Below are 18,073 nucleotides of genomic sequence, written 5' to 3' on the forward strand. Positions count from 1 at the left end.
CTGGGCCAAAAATTGTTCTCTTAAAATATCACATCCACAGAGCCCAAAAGCTGTTTACCCTTGACAAAAAAAAGTGATAATTTAATGATTGATAAGATACATTTTTACAGATATCTATTTTCTATATCATAAAATTGTGAATACCAAAACATTCAACTTAAATAGACCTATTTCTACCATTTGAATTCTTCAAAATCTATTTGTATGGCATACTACACATCTGGAGGTAAAATCTACCTTAGAGACCAAAATTCTTTGTTGTTGGGGAAAATTATAGTTAGCCATCAATTATAGTCCTTTACTAATAAAAGGTAGTAAAGTGGTGTTAATTGCCTTCCAGACTTCAACACACACAAATTGATACAGAGGCAGTGGTTATTAAGATTAATTGCTATTTGTACTGGGGGGGGGGGCACAAGGCCGTAGACTGCAGTCCTAACCCTACTTTTCTTGGGTGTAAGCCCCAGTGAATTCAGCAGGACTTAATTCTGAGTAGACATGATTAGGTTTGCACTGTAAAGTATGTACTTCAAATGAGCATTAACTGACACAAATCTTACACATTCTTAACTATGCCCATCATTCTCTAATGTTAAATATATTTAAAGCTGCAAATTTCTCTACAAGTTTTTTGTGAAAAGTATTCCGCGACAGGACCTGACGGTCAGGGGTACCTTTACCTTTATTCATGCCATTAGAATGTAATGGTAACAACAGAGGCATCAGAGGATTTGAAATATATACTTCTTGTTTACATATCCTATTGCCTTGATAATTATCTTCCACCAATCAGGGCCACAGAAGATTTTTTCCGCCCACCATATTCTGTAATATTGTACTTAGTTTTGTCAATTCATTTAGTAAATATTTACTACGTATGATCAATATTTTTCTAAACATTATAAAGGGAACATATTGCAATAAATGTGATGACTTGTTCATAGAATCATAAAATTGTAATGTTGGAAGGCACCTCAAGGGTCATCTAGTCCAATCCCCTACACTACAATGTTGTTGTTGTTGTTTAGTCGTTTAGTCGTGTCCGACTCTTCGTGACCCCATGGACCAGAGAACGCCAGGCACCTCTGTCCTCCACTGCCTCCCACAGTTTGGTCAAACTCATGCTGGTAACCTCGAAAACACTATCCAACCATCTCATCCTCTGCCGTCCCCTTCTCCTTGTGCCCTCCATCTTTCCCAGCATCAGGGTCTTCTCCAGGGAGTCTTCTCTTCTCATGAGGTGGCCAAAGTACTGGAGCCTCAGCTTCACAATCTGTCCTTCCAGTGAGCACTCAGGGTTGATTTCCTTCAGTATGGAGAGGTTTGATCTTCTTGCAGTCCATGGGACTCTCAAGAGTCTCCTCCAGCACCATAATTCAAAAGCATCAATTCTTTGGCGATCAGCCTTCTTTATGGTCCAGCTCTCACTTCCATACATCACTACTGGGAAAACCATAGCTTTAACTATACGAACCTTTGTTGGCAAGGTGATGTCTCTACTTCTCAAGATGCTGTCTAGGCCTGTCATTGCCCTTCTCCCAAGAAGCAGGCGTCTTTTAATTTCGTGGCTGTTGTCACCATCTGCAGTGATCATTGAGCCCAAGAAAGTAAAACCTCTCACTACCTCCATTTCTTCCCCTTCTATTTGCCAGGAGGTGATGGGACCAGTGGCCATGATCTTCGTTTTTTTGATGTTGAGCTTCAGACCATATTTTGCGCTCTCCTCTTTCACCCTCATTAAAAGGTTCTTTAATTCCTCCTCACTTTCTGCCATCAAGGTTGTGTCATCTGCATATCTGAGGTTGTTGATATTTCTTCCGGCAATCTTAATTCCGGCTAGGGATTCATCCAGCCCAGCCTTTCGCATGAAGAATTCTGCATATAAGTTAAATAAGCAGGGAGACAAAATACAGCCTTGTCGTACTCCTTTCCCAATTTTGAACCAATCAGTTGTTCCATATCCAGTTCTAACTGTAGCTTCTTGTCCCACATAGAGATTTCTCAGGAGACAGATGAGGTGATCTGGCACTCCCATTTCTTTAAGAACTTGCCATAGTTTGCCGTGGTCGACACAGTCAAAGGCTTTTGCATAGTCAATGAAGCAGAAGTAGATGTCTTTCTGGAACTCTCTAGCTTTCTCCATAATCCAGCGCATGTTTGCAATTTGGTCTCTGGTTCCTCTGCCTCTTCTAAATCCAGCTTGCACTTCTGGGAGTTCTCAGTCCACATACTGCTTGAGCCTTCCTTGTAGAATTTTAAGCATAACCTTACTGGCGTGTGAAATGAGTGCAATTGTGCGGTAGTTGGAGCATTCTTTGGCACTGCCCTTCTTTGGGATTGGGATGTAGACTGATCTTCTCCAATCTTCTGGCCACTGCTGAGTTTTCCAAACTTGCTGGCATATTGAGTGTAGCACCTTATCAGCATCATCTTTTAAAATTTTAAATAGTTCAGCTGGAATACCATCACTTCCACTGGCCTTGTTATTTGCAGTGCTTTCTAAGGCCCATTTGACTTCACTCTCCAGGATGTCTGGCTCAAGGTCAGCAACCACACTACCTGGGGTATACGAGACATCCATTTCTTTCTGGTATAATTCCTCTGTGTATTCTTGCCACCTCTTCTTGATGTCTTCTGCTTCTGTTAGGTCCTTTCCACTTTTGTCCCCTTCATGGATCACTGCCTTGCCGTGGCGAAGGGGCTTGAAGAACTCAGAGAAGCTATGAACTATGCCGAGCAGGGCACCTAAGATGAACAGGTCATAGTGGAGAGTTTTGACCAAACGTGATCCACCTGGAGGAGGAACCGGCAAGCCACTCCAGTATCCCTGCCAAGAAAACTACACTACAATAATCTCAACTAAAGCATCCATGGCAGATGGCCATTCAAGCTCTGCTTAGAAGGGGAAGATAGCCATTCCCACTTTAATGTGGTATATTAAAAATATATCAGTGATTTGGATATAGCAAGCAAGGCCAGTTGAAACTAAGTTTTTCCTGCTTAATGCATTGAGTCATGGAACAGCCAAGAAAAGAATTTGTGCTACAAAAATAAAACATTTTAGTGATGACATCTCTACCTTTACTTTGCTGACCTGGCAACATTTCTCCTTCTCCTTTTCAATCTGCAGTTGCAGAGCTGCAGCAAAGTACAGCAGCTCTGGAATGAAAGTTGATGAGTTTAAATCTGAAAGCCATTAAAAGTATCAGCCCATGTCCGAGTCATAGGCTAATAAAATATGTAGTCCACAGAAAATCAGAACATTTATCAGTTCATCTTAACTGAACTGTTCCAGATTAATATGGTTGGTTTTTACACTATGGTCAAATTGGGTATTAGCAGAATGAAAAATGTCTAAATATGTGGTTAAACACAGTGTAAGTTGTCACTTGTCAGTTTTTTTAATCAATTACAATGGGCTCCCTCATCCATCCATCCTTCAAGAAAAGAAATTAAATTTATCTATTTATTGCATCAATGAAACCTCCTGAAGCAATCTAACAATAAAAATATATATAGAATAAATTTCTAGGCCAATACAGATAATTTCTATTATCCCTTTCTTTTCATAGACCTTATCTGCAAGTACTGGAGGAAATAATAATAATAATAATAATAATAATAATAATAATAATAATAATAATAATAATAATAATACTGCACACAAGAAAGGGAGTGTTAAGGGGTACCTACTAGTTTAAAAAACAAAACAAAACTGATTTGCAATCCTCGCCTCTTTGTGCACCGAAAGCAAGATGCATAAGGGATGCCCAAAGAATATTAGCATAACTCTAACCTGCCAAAGTGCCTCCACATTTGGTACTGTTCTGTTTCTCTCTTTAACATTCTGTGGCAGTCACATCAACCCTTCATTAGTCAGCAGTTTGAACCTATCCAGTATGTCGTATGCACACACGTTGCTTGCAAAGGCCTGGGTTGTTACAGCCTGCAAGGAGGGATGTGTAAGATTGATTGGTCTGGCATTTTAGTTTGTATCTAGCACAGCAATGTGTGAAAAGGTGATGATGGCATAGGAGGTTGTGGTGACTGCTCTCTATTTGCAAACGAAGCAAAGTTCTAAGCCTTCAGTTTATACAAATGGAAGCCCTATGTCTGGCTTACATTTAAAAATCAAGTTTTGTTGTTGTTTAGTCGTTTAGTCGTGTCCGACTCTTCGTGACCCCATGGACCAGAGAACGCCAGGCACCTCTGTCCTCCACTGCCTCCCGCAGTTTGGTCAAACTCATGCTGGTAACCTCGAAAACACTATCCAACCAAAAATCAAGTAACTCATCCCAAAGTAAAGTCAAATGGAAAGTTGAAACACGTGTTTAACAATAGCACCGTGAACAGCATTTTTTCAAAAGGCACAATAAACTCCAGCTGGTATGTCATCTGTCTAGGTGTGTTAAAATAAATTAGTGTTCAAAGCAATCACATTTTTAGGAGCAGCAAGAAAAAAAATCAGGACAACAATTTGAAAAAATAATCTCAGTAAAAGAAGTGAAAGGAAAAACATCAAGATGCTTATTATGCTGGAAGTTATATATTATACATTAGGTAGTTCAAAGCTTTCCAGGGATAACGAGAAACTGAACTGAGCTTGATACCCACTTGCCAATGGAATGTGCAGGCCTGTCAGTGCAAATGCTCCTTTGGAATTTTTAGAACTCCACCATATAAGGGGAATATTTTCAAATGTGATAGTTAAGTAAGTGTCTCCAACTTATTTGTATGGACTGTAGAATAAGAGGTTCAGCACAAGCTTTAATGGGGTGATGGTGAGGCCATTTTTATAGGATGCTTAACAGAAAACCATGCCATTTTCAAGATGGATTCAATGAATATAATTATAAGATGTAATCAGTGGTGATATCCAGTGCCTGAGAATCTCAAATGAGAGGACAGCTGTGTAATATCTCAGCAAGCACTTCCCTCACTTTAGTGAAATATGAGACAAAAAAAGGAATAAAATAAAAGAATCCTAACAAGGTTTAAAAAGAAAAAGTGGTAAATCAAGTTTGCAAATATGAGAACTACAAGCTGCTTTTGTGGAAGAATAATGAGTGATTGTTCACATGTAGGTGTATAAATGAGGTTAGCAGTTATTCTATTTCTCCTCTACAGTATTTCAGGAAGCTTATTCAAAATATGCATCATACAACCCAATTGTACGCACACTTATTCAAAAGAACTGTGATTTCAGTGATTATTCTCATGCAACTATGCAGTCCAATCTTTTACGTGTTTACACAGAATGATTTCATTCAATAGAGCTTCTTCTTGGGGAAGCATGCATAGGATTGCAGCCTGTGGTGAGCATCTTAGAGGACATTAAAGTAGATGATTACATGTTTAGAAATCTAGCACTTTTATGCTCTTAATGACATGTAAATTTTAATTAAATGAAGAAGGAAAAAACCCTGGAACTGCCATATCTCATGAAATGTACTCTAGTCTATGAGTGCATTTAGTCCATAATAAATTTGTTAGGCTTTAACGTGCCATAGGAATTTTTACTGCTTTTGATTAAACATACTAAACTGGCTAGTTGGTTAGCCCTCTGGAAACTACAAGGCTGGTTTTGTAAAGGGTATGTATAAAATGCATGGGCTATATGTTAAACTTGTTTGTAAACCACTGTGGTACTGGATTTAGCCTCAAATTCCAAAATTCCAAAGAAGCATTATTATGTATTTCATTTTTTTTGAATTTTACCCTTCAAGAAAAGTTTTGCTAAAAATAATAACCTGCCTTTCTATGCAGAATAGTATTCTGCTTGCACAGTGTCACAAAGAAGGCATTGGAAAGGTGGAATGCATAAAATAAACTGGAACCACATTGTTTTCCCCACCCAGATACTGGCCAGGTTTACACATCACATTAGGTCCAGTCGTGACCGACTCCGGGGTTGTGACACTCATCTTGCTTTATTGGCCGAGGGAGCCGGCGCACAGCTTCAGGGTCATGTGACCAGCATGACTAAGCCGCTTCTGGCGAACCAGAGCGGCACACAGAAACGCTGTTTACCTTCCCGCCGGAGCGATACCTGTTTATCCACTTGCACTTTGACATGCTTTCGAACTGCTAGGTTGGCAGGAGCAGGGACCGAGCAACGGGAGCTCACCCTGTCGCAGGGATTCGAACCGCCGACCTTCTGATCGGCAAGTCCTAGGCTCTGTGGTTTAACCCACAGTGCCACCCGCATCCCTACACATCACATTTAAACCACAGTTAAATGTAAGCTGTAGCTTAAAGTGAAGAAGCTTCCATTTTGTTCCCATTCTTTCCCTCAGCATTCCAGCAAGGAAACAAACCAGAGGCTGGCTTCATGTCATCTGTGAACCAGCACACATAGTTTGTCTTTTCTAAACAAACCATGAGTGCTTAAGTCAAGAACAAACCTTGGCTTCTGTTCATAGGAGAAACAAACCACACATGCTGGTTTGCATGTAACACAAAGCAATCCTCTGATTTGCTTCCTGCCCGGCATGGCAACAAAAGCAGAAAAGGAACAAAGAGGTGGCTTGCACACTGCTAATCCACTTTAAACCCTAGCTTATTTTTAACTAAGGTTTGATGTGACATATGAACCAGGCCACTAGCAAATACAGATAAGTATGAATTAACATGCCTAGCCAAGAATCACTGTTTTTTCTTTCCTACAGATAAAGGACCATAGCACAAAGAGGTTGCTTAGGCCAGTGCTGGAGAGAATATAAACCACAGAAGCGTTTCTCTTAATTAAGTGGTATTATTTAGAAAAAGGGGACGCAGGTGGCGCTGTGGGTTAAAGCCTCAGCGCCTAGGACTTGCCGATCGAAAGGTCGGCGGTTCGAATCCCTGTGGCGGGGTGCGCTCCCGCTGCTCGGTCCCAGCGCCTGCCAACCTAGCAGTTCGAAAGCACCTCCGGGTGCAAGTAGATAAATAGGGACCGCTTACCAGCGGGAAGGTAAACGGCGTTTCCGTGTGCGGCTCTGGCTCGCCAGAGCAGCGATGTCACGCTGGCCACGTGACCCGGAAGTGTCTCCGGACAGCGCTGGCCCCTGGCCTCTTGAGTGAGATGGGCGCACAACCCCAGAGTCTGTCAAGACTGGCCCGTACGGGCAGGGGTACCTTTACCTTTTACTATTTAGAAAAAGGGAGTTTGCATATTTCTTAAACTTATCTCCATTGGCCTGTGTGCTCTGAAAAATTAGCTGCATACACAACACAACATGTTTCCAATGTAAGGCTAAAACATTTAGTAAATTAATTAGCTAGATTTTTAAAAAATTATTTCACATACTTAAAGGCTGCCTTTTAGGCATATACAGCATATACAGCAAGCCACATTAATATACATCAGATATCTTAAATTGTAACATGTTAGAAAACAGTGTTATGGAAAGGCAGCCTAGAATAGATAATAATTTAAGGTCTCCATGAAGTCCTGCATTGTGGGGGAATGCATAGTTCAGTTGGAAGGGGCTTCCACAACCCAGGGCCACTACCAAGGGGGCCCTGCCACCTTGTGGGCCTATCATCTTTACTGATTGGGGAACATATGTGTAGAACGAAAACATTGCCTGAAAAGATTCCCATGAGTAATCTGTCACCAGAAATATCTATCTACCTGAAAACACCCACCCACACCCACCCACCCACTAAACACCATTGTATGAATAGTATTGCCTTCTGTATGACAGGGAATGGGAAATGTTTCATCTTTAGGACATGCTGAATTTCTCAGCTTTCAATTTAAAAAATGAGGGGTGCTAAGACGTTGTAATATGACGGGAATTTTCAAATGATATTTTTTGGTTAAATTAGTATAATTTAGTTTTGTTTGGTAGGTAAAATGTGTGTGAAATTGCACAGAAATCATTATACATGCTTTGAATAATGCACATATCTAAAAACAAAGGATGCAGATTTCCCCCCTTTAGAACTAATGATGTTTCCATAGTAGTTTCATACTGTTTTTATACATTTATTAGGCTGCAATCCTAAAGTGGGCCAATGAGGAACTTAAGGCAAGGTAACTGGAAATCCTAAGCCTTCCCAGGCTCTTGCCAGCAGGCAGAAAGTGAGAGCAGAGGAACTCTTGTGTTTTTCCATCCTTTTACGGAAGTTTTTAATTTATTATTTTAATTATGAACCCTCCCATTAGAAAGAAGGTAGAGGGGGAAATTTACCTCCGCTAAAACGTGAATTAAAGACTACACAAGGCTTTTCTGCAGAATAGCACATGAGCAATGAATAAAAGCTGTTCAGGAGGTTAGACTATACAGCTGTAGAGATTATGAAATCACATGCACAAAGGGAGGGGAAAACCCCAAATACTTAAATCAAAGGCACCACATTTTGTGGAATATTTTTATTTTAACTGAAGTGCATTTTGTCGGATTCCCCCCCAATGCAAAATGTATGAGAAAATCCTTTATTTGCAAACAAAAGCACAACAAAACATTTCCTGTAGCCCTGAATGCTAATGATGGAAGACTGTTGCTATGGTGATGCTAATTTTAACACAGTTGCCTGTGGACTTTATATGAACTGCCTGTTTTAACTCCTGCAAATGTCATTCATGAAATGAAAACCCATTAATGATTCGCAAGGGCACAATGTTCCAGTTTAATTAGAATAATAAGGAATGTTGATGCACAAAGTACAGGTCTGTAGATTGCTACAAAGCCCACACTGTCAACAGTAATTACCAATGACAGGGATTTTGTTCCCCCCTTTTAAAAAGGAAACATTAAAATGTAATACACTTCCATGTAGGGCATTTGTCTTGTTTGATGTTGTCCACAGTGACAAAGGGATTCTGCACATCATCCCGATTTCAATGTAAATGAAAATTATACCTGTGTTTAAAAAAAGATTTTGGCAAAGGTTATACAGGAGGAAAGTCACTGTTAAGATGTGCAGTTATCTCATAATGTTAAAATCAGTTTGTGTGTTCTTTTAAAACATTAGAGGAAAGATCAGTACATATAAAGGGAAATTTATTTTAAGACTTCATTCCTGGTCTGAGTTATACATCCATCCATCCATCCATCCATCCATCCATCCATCCATCCATCCACTGAAGTCAAGCCACTATGACTTATCCATGTGTATACGTGGTAGCAAGAATGTACCCTAAAACTGCATCAACAAAGCACCATTTTATGATAAATCAATGTGTGCTCAGTTGGATTTGGGTTTTGTTATGTGGGGTAACATTCTTTGCACAAGTTACAGATAGGTAGCCGTGTTGGTCTGCCATAGTCAAAACAAAAAAATTCCTTCCAGTAGCACCTTAAAGACCAACTAAGTTAGTTCTTGGTATGAGCTTTCGTGTGCATGCACACTTCTTCAGATACCTGGTATCTGAAGAAGTGTGCATGCACACGAAAGCTCATACCAAGAACTAACTTAGTTGGTCTTTAAGGTGCTACTGGAAGGAATTTTTTTGTTTATTCTTTGCACAAGCTATTTTAATGCTCGCTCTCTCGTTTACTGATCTCTGACAACTTAGAAGATACTAAACTGTCCCATCAGGACTTTGTACATGTCATGGGTGGAAGAGATGTGGAAATTATACACAGAAACGGAAACAGAACACTGCCACAGACCACTAAGGACTTGATCCTCATTAAACTGGAGATTCAGTGAAACTCTGATGGTTGGGTCTACAGACTGCTATGTCAATGTCTGAACCCAATTCATGGAGATATCATTTCTCAAATATTGGGGGTAGGGGTGTCATTTTAGGTTTATCTCATTTTTCTTATCCTACGTGAGGTAATCTTAAATTCAGTTCTCCACATCGGTTTGTGATTTTCTTTTTAAAAGTCTCAATCAAAATTCAATTTTCTCCTAATGTACACATTTCTACAAAACAATTTTCTCTAATGTAATGCATATGTGTCTGTTATTTTCAACAACATAAATGCATTTATATGCACACTTTTACCATACTATATAGACATTTTTGTACACATCACTTGGTGGGAGAACTGCATTGCAAAATTCAGAAAAGTGCAAATTTTGAAGGATGGATGTGTTTTAGTTTGCATGTTGTTTTAGAAAGTGTGAACTGCATCAGCTTCTCCCCTATCCCTAACTGGGGGGAAGCAATAAGGCTGAAACATAGTGGCTTGCCCTAAAAACCACTTTATGAATACAAGCCTGAGGTGAAACATTTAAACTGGGAACTTCTGAAAAGAAAATAATACAAGTAGATAATGTTGACATGCGGTAAAATGATGAGAAAGAGCCTAGCATTTTTAATTATAACTTCCAAAATCTACTTAAGTTCATTTTTACTTAAGGGCATAAGTATTTCCTAGTAAACATAGTATTTGCTAGCTTTTATTTGCAGTATTTTTGGACTGGACCCTTTGTTGTTGTTGTTTGTGTGCAGATACACCAAACAGGAATATAATGCGCATATATGTCTTGTTATTAATAACTGATTGCAATTGAATTTGCAGGTTAGATCTTCCTATATAAAGTTTTATTTAAGTAAGATTTAACTGATTCTTGTTTTATCTTGCTATTATTGCCACAGATGTCTCTAACACTAAATAACATATCCATTTTTTTCTCAGGGACATTTACACTATATAGGACTGTAACCTATTTAGTGCTGCTGCTACTGTCTATTATCTTTATTTGTTGCAACCTTAGCTTTCTACTCTTAAATTATGTAAAATTAATGTACATTAGGCTATCCAACAAATGCTAAATTTGATAATGTGCTGAACAAAATCATATTAGGCAAAGCTGAACTAAAATGGATACCCTGGCAAAAAGCAGGAAAGGCCATTTCTTAATCTGATTCTGTGAAGCAAAATTCAGCATGTAGCTGAAATTCCATTTCCCATTTTGTTTGTTTCTGAAAAAGTCTCAAATGTATAAAAATGATGGTTGAACAGCAAAATATTGCTAGGATGATATGCTGGTTCATCTAAACCAATATTGACATTTTCTTTTTCATAATCTCCCATTTATAATATGTGCCTTCCTACACAATACTTTTCTGATATTAATTTCAGCATGGCAGGCTACTAAAGCTAAAATATTAAAATGACAAACTGTCAAATCATTTTACAACAGTGCTCTGTACACTGCATTAGATCTTTCCAGTTTATTTATTTTAATATATTCTAAAATTATGTGATGACATGCCATATTGTGTACAATTAAAGACAGGGTTTTTTCCTTGAAAAAAGACAGCATTCTTGACTGATTGCTTATTTTACAAACATGACTCTTACAAAAATTACTTGCACCACTAAGAACTGACATTTTAGTTCTAACTGGTAGTCAAACTTCTTTGAAGGAAGCCTTTTGAATTAAGCAGACAAAAGGTATTAGCCATGCAAGATTATTTACTAGATTTTTAAGAGGCTATAATAAGCTTTCATTTCCATCCTGGCTACAGAGGATGAGGCAGATTTCTAATTCATTTTGTGACGGACCATCTAAATTTGATTCAGTTACAGTTAATTTCTTCCAGTAGAGTAGCTTGTGTTAATCAATTGCATAATATTTCCTGCAATAAGTTTCTAATCCAGCATTTTTATTGTTTATCCTGAATCAGTTTTTGTGAGTCTTATTTATACATGAGTACTTGAAATCTTAGTAAAATAAATGTCAAGGCAGTCCAGAAGAGAGAACATTTATGCAAAAGCCTTATCATATGGCTTCAGTCCTATATCTGGTGATGTATAAAAGGAGCTCTCCTCCTCTTCATGAATTATGTTTAAACTTATAAGCATTCATGTTATAAAGACCACTGATGAAGCTGATCAGCTGCTACTACTGCAGCTAAGTAAAGGTAAAGGTAAAGGTACCCCTGCCCATACGGGCCAGTCTTGACAGACTCTGGGGTTGTGCGCCCATCTCACTCAAGAGGCCAGGGGCCAGCGCTGTCCGGAGACACTTCCGGGTCACGTGGCCAGCGTGACATCGCTGCTCTGGCAAGCCAGAGCCGCACACGGAAACGCCGTTTACCTTCCCGCTGGTAAGCGGTCCCTATTTATCTACTTGCACCCGGAGGTGCTTTTGAACTGCTAGGTTGGCAGGCGCTGGGACCGAGCAGCAGGAGCGCACCCCGCCGCAGGGATTCGAACCGCCGACCTTTCGATCGGCAAGTCCTAGGCGCTGAGGCTTTAACCCACAGCGCCACCTGCGTCCCCACTACTGCAGCTACACCTGAGTAAACTTTCTAGGTCAGTCAACAATACTGATGTCCAAATTGTTACCTAGGTCTAGGATGGAAACTCCAGCTAAGGAGAATGTTGATATCCACTTTCCATTCCCATTCCCAATTCTAATTTTATTTTGCCTGAAACCACAATAAGGTGGGTTTGTTGTGATATTTTTTTCTTTTTTTTAGACATTTGTCTTAAACTACAGAGCCCTGTGAAATGCTAAGCAATACACATATTTGCTCTAACTTGCTCAGATGTCACTAGTGCTTATTTATCATAGAACTCCAATGTCACTTCTTTTAATTCAGCATATCTTTTTTATGACTGAAAGAAGGACTTCTGTGAACAGAAGGTACCTTCCCATTTTTAAAGGAGCTGTGATCCAGTACAGGCACCTGAAAATGGAATGGGAGGTGTTATGTTGTGGGTTGACATAGCAGACGACACAGCGATTTCTCCAAAGCAGCTCTTTATTTTGTAAGCTGGAACAGAACTAAGCTGAGGAGCTCAGTCAACCTGCTTATGTAGAGCTACAGAACAATTGTAACTGTTTCAACATTCTAAAACTATCCAATCACTGAACGTCATTTTTCGATCCTTCATTTGCATACAAAACTATCCAATCACTGAACGTCACTTTTCGATTCTTCATTTGCATAACTATCTACAGTATCCCCCTGCTGGCCCAGGGTGAGAACTTCAGTACATAACAGGGGGCATTATTTGTCAGTTCTGCAACCTGTCATGCCACCACATTTGTCAATTAAATACTGCGGAGGCTTCCATAAATGAGGGGTGGAGAGCTGTTTTTTGCCAATTCCCCCTCTCCCTTGCTGCACCCTGCACTAACTTGTGCTGTACCAGAGGATCCCAGAAACCTGTGGAGCAGATTTGGGGAGGACTTCAAAAAGTTGCAAAGATAATCAAGAGAAAATTGTGTGCCCACTTCCATTAGTGAGAACAGAATCCCATTTGGATTGATTAGTCTGGTCTGACTCAGCCAACTTGCAGAGCACCTGAAGTATTTGCTTCAAATCAGCCCTAACTTCCTTATGTTGACCTTTGTAAAAAGATTTTGGCACAATGCCAACTGTACTTTCCTTTTCCTTCAGTTTCATGCACCAGTATACTAAGAGAAGATGGGATATTGTATCTGAATGCACATTTTTATGTAACAGCAACACAGATCTGAAGTCTGTAGAAACTTCTGTGGGTACACAGCACACATGCTTCTGTGTCGGTTCACTGGGCACAGCTCTTTGTAGCTGGTTGGGGTGTCTGAAATATTGGATCTATGGTATTTCCCCCCACTATTTTGCATCTGGCTCTGGCTAGCTGATCTCAGGGTTCTAGAGATCAGCCAACCAGAGCCAAGTGCAAAATAGTGGCTGGGTGGTTGCAACATACACTCAAGATGAAGAAGCAGGGTAACTGTGAACACCTGAACAGTCCAGGAATCAGTATTAGAAATGAGCTCATAGTCCAGAAACACGCTCCTGGTTTCCCTCCCAAGATCTCAGCAGCCTAATTCAGAATTGTTAAAAGGTTCCTTTATACTACTGTTAAACAACTGGAGTCCTTGCTAATCTACTGTAAATTACTCAGGAATATATAGATTGATTCTTCTGCCCACCTAGGTTCTATGTTTGCAAGTTGATACTGATCTACAGAGTTTCAACTGCATTGCACCACTCTGAATGCAGTCCATAATCACCAGAGACAAATTCTTATTATCATAACATTCTTCCCACAAAACCTAAAAACACTTCGTTTACTCAAAGAAACTTAGACAAAAGTACTTTTCATAACACTTTTAAACATCTAATTCAATTTTACCAATATAATGTGTATCTGATGAGTATTTTAAATCAGTACAAATATGTGGCATACGGATTATTACCAAAGCTTCACATTGTTTATAAGATTGTAATAAGCCTCATAAAATCAACTCCTTATCTAGTAAGTAAATTGATTACTGCTAGCTGGATAATCTCTGTCTCACTGGTTTAAAATTCCTTGTTCATTCCATTTATAGCCAGTAAGCCCTCAGGTATAATAATATGGAAGCAAAAGTTGTTTACTGGAAGTGCAAGTTGCTCCCGTGACACAGAATGCTGTTTACCTGCATAGAGTGATACACAAGCTGCAACCCTACCTGAACAGAGGTGGCCTAGACTCAGTTATCTATGTTGTGGTAACTTCCAAGCAGGGGCAGAGGAAGGGGGTGTGGTAGGTGCAGCCCACCCTGGGTGTCACCACTGAGGGGTGACAAAATGCCGGGCGGCACTCACCACAGGGTCTGCAGTGCGCCCGAGCCATGCACCTCTCCTGCAGGCTCCGCTCTGCCCAATTGGTCTGCCCGCTGCCTCCGCTTGAGCTGTAAAGCGGCTGTGTGGGAGGAGGCAGGCAGACTCTGGAGCCCCCTGTCCCTATGGGCAGCTTGCCCGGTTCCTGGGCGTGCCGCCCCAGGCGCCCAAGCAGCTTCCTCTACCACTGCTTCCAAGACAGATTACTTTAATGCACTATATATACACACTGCACAGAGGAATCTTTGTATAGCAGGAGCTCCACTGGTGCAAGGTCTTTCCACCTGATTTCATATGATCGTATAGCAATTGAATAAAATTATAAAGGTAAATCCCCATTTAAAAACACATACAACTGGTTCCTGTAATCTTTCTGGCAAGTGATGAGCAAAGCTTTGGAACCATACTGGCATGAATATCAACCTTTAAGAATAATGTGGGGATTGTTGCTGTAAATCAAAACAGTCTTTAAACCAAAGGGACTTTCCTTCTTTCCAGATCCTTCCTTCCACATGCTGTTTGAAATACGTATTTTGATAACTAACTTTATAACTGAGATTTAAATATAGAAAAATAGAGATAGCTCTTCCTGACTACTCTTCACTCCAGTTTTTCTAATGATTTCAAGATGAAGGAATCAAAGTATAAGATTCAAATACAAACCCCTATTGTTCAAATATAACCATTGACTCAAGAATGGATTCCACTGTATGATTTAACTGTGCACCTAATAACTTTTTTTGAGACTTATGCTCTATAGTTGTCAGTATAGTGCCCAACAGATGTAACTGTAGCCTACACTGACTTCTTCTATAATGTCTGTCTGAGACACCACAACCCACCTTCCTCTCCTTCCCATTGTTGTATTTTTCTTCCCTTCTTTGAAAATTGTTTAATTTTATGGGCATTTCCTTATACATCTATGAATAGCTACTGAAAATTATACTATAAGTTTTTATACTATATTTTAAGTAACAATTTGGCATGAATTGTATAAAACAAAGCAACATTTTATATATGTCAGTTTACTTATACTGAAATAAGGACATTTGAATCATGGTATTGTTTTCCATTTTGATTATATTGTATTTTAAAATATTTAATTAGTCAAATGAACATAATGTTATGAGTTTGTGGGTGCCAGACCACTATAATCTCTGGACCTAGCAAGTGTTATAATTTAATCAAGGCTTTGAATGTTAAACTGGGTGTCAGACTGAACTCCTGGATTCAGCATGAGTTAAAATATAAGTCAGGCCAGTTTCCTGGTGAGGTAATTGCCTGGGAGATGAACCATTAAGAAAAGAAAGGAAAGGTTATGGGTCATTAAGAAAGCCAGGGTGAGAGGGCTCAATGCCAGTCAGCAAATGAGTGTGGCCCCTCCTCAGCTCTGAGCTAGTTAGAAGACAAGGCAGAACTGAGTGTTCACTGCGGTGTGACCTAGGGGGGAAAGGTTGAGTCTGGAAAATCAGAGAGAGAGTGAGAGAGAATGATGTTTGATTTCTGTTTGAAACCAAGGCTGTGGCTATGGGAGAAACAAGACCCTTTTGGGGTGCTGATGCTGTGAACTTCTCCACTGTAGGCTCAGGTTGTATATAGGTGCAAATAAACAATATGTCATAAGGACACCACTCAGCTGTGTCACATTTCCAATAGGATCCCCGAACCCTGGGTGAGCACCTGGAACCCCTGGAATCTCACACTGCTTGGAGGCTGGGGTGGCATACAACTACATATAGCACCAGCAATAACACTACACTGAAACAAACTGTAGTTAAATGAATTGCATAAACAATTTTCACTGAAATGTGTGTGCAAACTGTGTGATATTAGGTACCCCTGATATGTTTGGAAACATTAAGATTGTATTATGTTTCGGTACTTCATAAATTCATTACATGATGGAATACTTTTACTGTTCTGTGATATTTCACACAAGCCAAAGGAAAACAAATGATAAATAGCTGGATATAATTAGGTTAAAATTAATGTTCATTCCTTTGGTTTAATTACACTGAATATTTTTCATTTGTTTCCCCTTCTGCAATCTTGCACTTAGACTGACTGTAATTTCTAAATAATGGTGCATGAAGCAGAATTAATATAACCCAATTTTTACAAGCTAGATTGAGCCTTAGATTCATGTTTACCAGCTTATTAGTAAATTGAGCAAATGTGAAATGGAAGTCACGTAGCATACAAATATATGCAAGAGTAGTAACTTAACACTGCTTACAGTAAATGCCAACAGTGCAAAAGAATTAGTGCATTATCATTTTAGTCTACAGTGCTTAAAGTTACTTAACATTTTTATGGTTGTTGTCAGTTTCCATCACTATACATTTGTCAAAGTGATTACTACGCTTGAAATGTATTTTATCCTTTTTACCATTAAATAAGGTCAATTGCTCGGGAGATATACTATACCTACTGGACAGTAAAAAAGCAAGGTCAAATCATATTGTGGATAATTCCATAAGTATCAATGGCCTTGGCCTTGAACAGCACACTGGAGCAGAAATCAAGGGACCAAATACTTAGTATAAATCTGTAAAATTAAGACTGCAGCTAATGAGCTATGCTGACTTAAACGAATGCACTGCCACATGTTAAATATCAGTTATTAGTCCATGAAATAAATCTCCACCAATTCAAGATTCTGCTAAAAGGGGCTAGGAGGTTAAGACAAACTGTCCCCTGGAATAAAATTAGATAAAAATATATGTGGGTGTCCCAAACAAACCATATGAGAAATAATAGAGGAAAGGAGGAAAAATGAGAGGCAGAAAGTGGTAGTTTAAAACAATGACAGAAGTTTGAGTAAAGAAAGGATGGAGGAAACTGAGTTGGAAATGGTAGTTTTCAACAACAGGAGGAGTTTGAATAAAGCAGTAATGAAGAAAAACTGAGAGGAAAATTAAGATTTAAAACAAAAGCAGAGGTTTAAGTAATGCACGGATGGACACTGAGAGATTGTTTTTAAAAACAGACTACCATAGTTTTAACAAGAAGAAACAGCAGAGATAGGTACAAACAGAGAAACTAACACCAAAAAGCTCATGTCAGTTCCCTCCAACCCTGCTATACTCAAACTTCTGCTATTGTTTTAAACGACCACTTTCCCATTCTGTGCCCATCCTTTCTTGCTCCCATGCCATGGCCACTACTATTGTACAACCTGCCTTTACTTTTGCCTCCCAACCCCCTTAGACTTCATGCAAGTCCAAGATTCTGATGCAGCACTATGGGTAGCATGTTTCCCATCCTTGATCCTTGATGTTTCCAATCCGATGCACGGGCAAAAAGAGGAAGCCCTAGCCTCATGCAAGGAGTTTTAGTATTTCTGGCTGTCAGTCAATAAATGGCAACATTAACTTCTTCCCAACAAGGGAAGCCCCAATCGCATCAGTGGCCAACGATCAGTTAGCCCGCCCCCAACTTTGGAGTGTCCTGGCGGCCCCCACCGCAACACGTGCTCTCCATGAAGGAGAACACGCTTTGTCAAAAACATCACGCCTGTTTGTTTTGTCTTCAAAGTGGCAGCTCTTCCTCCATAGACCTAAATCGATCAATATTTCA

At 39.5% G+C, this 18,073-nt stretch overlaps 1 protein-coding gene across 23 annotated transcripts in view; it reads right to left on the bottom strand.

The window, feature by feature from the left end:
• DMD (dystrophin) overlaps positions 1-18,073 on the bottom strand; it is a 991,104-nt gene that overhangs the window by 92,458 nt on the left and 880,573 nt on the right. The gene's annotated exons all lie outside the window — the stretch shown is intronic.

Source organism: Podarcis gaigeae (assembly GCF_964106915.1).
Source record: "Podarcis gaigeae genome assembly, chromosome: 4".
In the NCBI taxonomy this organism is placed as follows: Eukaryota; Metazoa; Chordata; class Lepidosauria; order Squamata; family Lacertidae; genus Podarcis; species Podarcis gaigeae.